We start from the raw sequence: 6,259 nt of genomic DNA on the forward strand, positions 1-6,259 counted from the left end.
AGAAACACCCAGTCTGGGAAGGTCCATCCAAGGCTTTTGGAATGCCACTGCTCTGCAACTGCAATTGCATTGGAATCAGTGTAATCCACCTCGGAAACAAGGGAAGAGGAGACTAGGGAGGGGGGAGGATAGGTGTTTTACTGAAGCTGAACCTGGGGAATGAGAAGGAGAGCTTTCTGGGTAGAGAGCTCTTTGAATGCATGCGCCCTTTTCTTCCTCAAAGCCCAACACAGGAGTGAGATGTCTGTGTTGTCAGGCTCATTTCTGACCTCCCAGCCTCAGTGTTTGCAGCCTGTAGGGAGTCCGGTTTGTCCCCGACACACAACTCTCTGTGGCCATAGAAGCATGTTACTGCGGCACTGCTCCCTGCACAGGAGCTGGGACTGGTCCCAGACCTCCATCTCAGAAGATCACAAGAGCACAGCGGAGCTTGACTTGAGCCATGCAGACTGGTCCCAGCAGAGAACAAATGGGGGAGGGCTTGGGGGAAGCCCTGGAGGAAAGGCAGGAGAAACGCTCCAAGGACGGCAAGGTTGCTCACTGGGATGAGCATTGCTCACATTCTTGAGGACATCCCCAGGCACAGGCTAGACATCAAACCCTCTCCAAAGCAGGACAGGAATGTTTTGGCTACGCTTGATCCAGCTCATCTGCCTTGCTTCACAGGTGAGCTGGGGAGGCTGAAAACCAGGGCATGCAGCAAGAGAGAGGGGAGACTGAGGTCTCACCAAAGGAAAGGAGATGAAGTCTAAGGGACATCAGCAGACAGGCAAGAGAGAGTGTCTGGGAAGTGCCTGGGAGAAAGGAAAGGAAGGGCACAGAAGGAACAAGGGGCCCCAGCAGAGAAACAAGGCTCTTGCCCCTCCACAGGCAGAGGGCACTGTAGAGTGGCAGTTCCTGCCTGGGGATGCTCAGAGCTCAGGCCACAAGTGCCACAGCAGATCTGAGGAACAACTCAGCAGTGAGTGAAAAATGGCCCCTCCATAGGAAACCTCCTGACATGCACGGGGTGGGGGGGGAATGTCACAGCCCTTTTCTGCACCTCACCCTGGCCACACACTCCCTGCACATCTCCTGATCTGGCAGCAAAATATGCCCAGCTGTGCACACCTGGCCTGACCAAGGCCTGTCCTCAAGCACAGAGGAGCTCCCAAAGACATTCAGTGAAGGCTGACGAGTACACAGACATGTTCCTGATCTCCACAGGCTGAAATCACCTCTGCTTTCCCAGCATTTGTCCCTCACAGACCTACAAGCACTGCCACAAGGAAGAGGCTTTTCAGCCCCTACAGAAGCCACCAATGGCAGGTAGTATTCCACAGTCAGAGCTTAGATGATCCCTCACTCCTGGCTTTGGCCTCCAGAACCCAGTGGTGTTCAGCACTGTGGTGAATCAGCCACTCTGCTTGAGGCCAGCTGCCGCCTGAGATGAGACCAGCTTGCAGGGCTCGGTCTTCCTTCTGCTGGTACCAAGACAAGCCATAAAAGTTCGAGGTCTGGTATGTGCAGGTGGTGTGGAAGGTGCCCCTCTCCTCCACTGGGACTGGTCCCTCTTGCTGGGTGACACTGGTCTGGCCCATGGCACCTGGAAGAAAGTGACAGTTAGTGAGCATGTGGGGAAAGCCTTCAGGATGAAAAGCATGACAGGATGCCAAAGCCTCAGGGCAGAAGGCTCCCTCTCCCTTGCTCTGCAACAGGAGCCCCACGGCTGGCAACAGCAAGGTGGTGAGTGGTTTGGCACAGGAGCACCCAGTTCTTGGCTCCGTGTACCTCTCGCACCGTGAGAATCCCATGCCCTCCTGCCAGGATGCCCCCGGAGCACAGCTCTGCTGTGCCCTTGCTCCCTGCTCTCCTGCTGCCCAGAGTCCCAGGGAACATCCTGTCAGGCCTGGCCCTTACGTGCTGGCACCAGGACACCTTCAGTCTGGGCAGGGGCCCAGGGAGCTGCTGGGAGAAAGTTACATCCTCCTTCCAAAACCCTGTCATCTCCGATGGTTCCTGTGTCCCTGAGTGCATGGAAACCAAGGCTCAAAGGAGGGAAAAGGAAGCCCCAGCAGCAATGACATGCAGGAGGAAATGCGTGGTCAGGGCTGTGCCAGCTGGCAGACAGACTGGGACAAGCTAATAATGTCATGCCAGGCCCTGTAGCAGTCTTCATAAGGTCACCTTTTTGGCATTGCAAAGACAGAAAGTGGGGACTGCAGGACAACTAAGAGCTCCCACAACAGGACATTTGTGAAACATTGGTCCCAGGTGGGTCAGAAGAGAGAAGCAGACAGAGATGGATGGCTGCGGGAAGGAAATGGGGAGACGGTGGTTCACAGGGAGCAGGGCAGGTTTCTCCTCTCTCCGTCTTCCCCTTTCTTTTCCAACAGTAACAGTGTCCTGAGACTATTCATGTGAAAGCACACATGAGCCAACATTTCCCAGCATTGTCCCTTTATGCAAGACCACCTCCCTGCAGAGATATGGGGGGAGGGAGGGAGGTGGAGAGGGTGCTAGGGTTTCCCATAGAAAAGAGGAACTAAGCCTCAAGTAAAAGTCGGTGCTTACCCAGTGGTTGCCACAGGAAGGCAGCGAGGACGAGATACTCAAGGTGCATGCTGAGCCCAACCGCAGGGGTTGTGTGTGAAAGAGAGAGTCAAAAACCACCTCCCAGCCTTGAGGGAGCGGAGCTGCTGGAAATGACACCACCAAGGGAACAAGGAAGGAAGCACATTTTCTCTCACCATGCCTGAAATGCCCCTGCTGTGGTTTTCTCTCCTCCACCAGTGTCTTTGCCTCCCCAGCTAGACATGCCTGCTCTTCTGCGCACCTCTGCTGGGCCTTTTGTGAGTGCAGCGTGCTTGCCTCACTGGGATTTCACACCTTCCTCTGCAGTCCCTGCTTCTCGTTGGATGGTGGTATTTCCTCTATGCACAGGTGTCCCCGCTACTGCTACCACTTCTCCCTCTTCCTTCCTCCAGTGCCTGGGAATATCATCTCTCCACAAAATCTCTAGCAGGCTGAGTGGGGAGCCCTGCTCTGACCTAGCCCTGGGAGTCTGGGTGTATCCTGGGCAGGGGGGGTAAACTGCAGCCCCACAGAGGAACTGGGCTCCAATACCAGGAGAAGCAGAGCTTGAAAGTGAAGGTGGCTCCCCAGCTGTCTCCCCCATGCCGGGGACAAGGAGCAGTGCCCTGCACTAGGAGCAAACACCAGCACATTTCCTCCCTCAGGGAGGAAACACCACCTAATGCTTCTCTGCAGCCACCATGGCTGATTTGCCAGCAGCAGTCACACCTGCTCTCCAGGGCCAGCTCTTTGCTCCACCAGTCAGACCTGGCATGCAAAAAGCACTACATGCAGAGGGACAAACTAGTTCCCAGAAATGGGGTGACCTCCCCAAAGCAGACCACAAGCCTTTCTGTGCAATGCTGCATGATGTACGCACTGGTGTGGGCTTAGAGCACAGAGATAGACAGCATTGTCCTGGAGCTCAGCATCCTGCACCTGGGAGAAGCACCTGGGAGCTCTCAGCACACAGCACACAGCAGAACCTCCCTGAATCCACACAAGGTCTGGATCTGTCCACACACAGCAGCATCTCAGGCGACCGGGTCAGGAACTGCCGGTACCAGAAAATGTAGGCATAAGGGTCACTGGTGGAGAAATTGCACTGCAAAGTTGCACTGTATCCTGCCTGGATGGTCGTTTCTGGTGGGAACTAGAGCACAGCATCCTTTTGTGCGTGACCTGTAAAGCCAGGAAAGCGTTTTAACTTTGTTCATCTATGTATCCATCTATTGACCACTTCATCAGCCCTCTTGCTACGCCCATTCTCCATCTAACTTCTCCTATGGTGCAAAATGCTGAGCTGTTTCTCCATGCATGCTTCAGCTTGCAGGTTCTTGTCACTCCTCACACCTCAGCTGTGAGGGGGGGTCATGGGCTTGGAGTCCATCAGTTGTTTTCCTATCAGTCCCTGAGCTATAGTAACTGTTGGTCTCTCCTTCAGCAAGACAACACATGCACTATTCCTCCCCTACCTCTGATGGTAACTTCTTACTGTAACCTTCTCGCCAAACTACACACCACATAATCTGCCCTTGACCTGTCCTTGTACAGCATTTGAGCTCTTGCCTTGAGTTAGCCTTCTCTCTATGTCCTTCAAGCATTACATCCAACCCCACACAGATTTGCAGCATTTTACCCAATATGTCTCGGAGAAAAGGCCCTATATGCAGTACTCGGCTCTTAGCTAGCATCTCTCTCTATCAGCAGTGTATGCAAGAATGTTAGTTTCTGCAAAATTAAGGTTTCATCTATTCCTCCTTTGATGCCCATGACACGCGACAGACCTCAGGTTATATGTGATGCCCCATCTGCAGCCCCTGCCTCCCTACAGAAACACTGCCAGTTACCTGCAGGGTCAGGACTCACAGCTCTCCCCTCCACCACTGACAGCACAAACTCTTGCCCTGTTCCTCCTCAGCCTGCAAGTCATGTCTCACCAAAGTCTGCCAGTCCTGCCACGGCTGCCAGGAAAATCAGGGCCATGTCAAGCTCTCCTCTTCACGGGCTGACCAGGGGCCTTCCAGAATGAGCAAGCTGAAGCTTGCAGGTGCCTGCCTTCTCCTCCCTCTGCCACCTCAAAGCAGCCTCCAAACCTCAGCACAGAAGGTGGAGCAAAGCTCCCACACTGCTGCTTCAGACAGACCTCCTTGAGACCCACACCTCTACTGCCAGAAGTCTCTCTAGACAGATGGTGGGCTAGTGCTGAGAGCACTCAGCAAAGCAGACAAACTGCAGGGATCCTTGCTGGGATCCAGGCTCCTCAAATCCAGGGCCATGGGTTTTGTTCAGCTTGGGAAGTTTTGTACTTGCACAGTCAAGCCATGGGTGGGCGGCATTTGCTTCCTCTGAAGCCCAGGCTGCATTGCCCAAGGGGCTCTAGGAACCTAATGGACAGTTAAGGCAGGCTGAGGTCAAGCAAAAGGGACACAAAGGAGGCTACTGGCACCTTCCTTCTATTTTGGCCCTCCTGAAGATCGCTACCTGCCCAACCATCCTGCAGCAAGGGACAAACAGCCCTGATGATCTCCTCCTGCCATCCAGCACCCAGGCAGACAGAAGGACCTCCAGCCAATTCTGGAAAGGATGGAAAAGGAACCCAGGCATGCACCCACGTCCACCCTGTCCCAGGGACAGTCTGGATGGAGATAGAACCATGCACAAGTAAAAGTGCCTCTCTCCAGGTGTCTGACACTCCGTACCCACACCACAGCGTTTTTTTCTTCCTTCTCTCTCGGCCACAGAGGGGGCTCCCCAGGAAAGACACCTTCGAAAAGAGCACTTGCTGCAGCAATCACCCATGCAGGGACAGGCACACACCCTGAATCCGGTAGAACACACTCCCGGAATCCAGTAGGAAGAGGACACCCCACTATAACCCTCTCTCTTATAAACGATGCCTCTCTACACTGCAACTGCCCCTTCTCCGGGCACCACTAGCACCACCAGCACTCAGGTCGCTGACCCACCGCTGCACAGGGAATGTCTGTCCTCGTTGCGGTTTAGAGGAGCGGGGGCAGCAGTGGGGCGGGGGAGGGGGCGAGGGGTGGGAGGAGCTGCTGGCCCACTCGGCAGCTTGGGAACCATTTCGGGGGGCCGTCCCGCCGCCGAGGCTCCGGCGCAGCAGGACCCGCCGAAGCGGCACCCGCCGACGGGCAGGCCCGGCGCAGCGCGGTGCGGGGAGAGGCGGCCGCGACAGGCGGAGCGGCAGCGCCCCCAGTGGGCCAGCGCGAGGCGCATCCCCAGCCCCCGCCACCGCCCCACCCCGCCCCGCCCGCGGCAGTTCGTGCCCGGCCGCAGCCCCAGCCTGTGCCGCCGGGTCTCCCACGGCGCAGTAATACACCGCCGCGTCCCGCCAGCGGGGCCGGGCGAGATGCAGGACGCTGGAGCGGCGGTCTTCGGCCACGAACAGGGTCCCCGGCGGGTCCTGCACCTCTTTGGACCCTTTGTGAGCACTCGTGATGAACGCGGGACCTCGTCCTGGGAGCTGCCAGTACCAGTGGATGAAGTCGCCGGTCTGTATGCTGGGGTGTGAGCAGGTGATGTTAATGCCAGTGCCCTCGGTGGCCTCTGCCGACGGCTCCTGCTGCACCTGGGCCCTGCCCACAGCCACTGCCGAGAAAGAAGACAAACATGCCGAAAATCACTTGGTGCCCGTGATATGCTGTCTCCAACAGCCGATTCCGAGGGAGAATCCTGGAGAAAG

General features: G+C 56.2%; 1 long non-coding RNA gene across 1 annotated transcript; it reads right to left on the reverse strand.

Annotated features, from left to right (window-relative positions):
• Positions 1-1,171: 1,171 nt before the first annotated feature.
• Positions 1,172-6,259, reverse strand: LOC135330566 (uncharacterized). The gene is made up of 2 exons (XR_010392540.1): positions 2,554-6,259; positions 1,172-1,585 (listed from the first exon to the last, which is right to left on the reverse strand). It is a non-coding gene; the product is annotated as an uncharacterized LOC135330566 (long non-coding RNA).

This window comes from Dromaius novaehollandiae, chromosome 22 (genome assembly GCF_036370855.1).
Source record: "Dromaius novaehollandiae isolate bDroNov1 chromosome 22, bDroNov1.hap1, whole genome shotgun sequence".
Taxonomy (NCBI): domain Eukaryota; kingdom Metazoa; phylum Chordata; class Aves; order Casuariiformes; family Dromaiidae; genus Dromaius; species Dromaius novaehollandiae.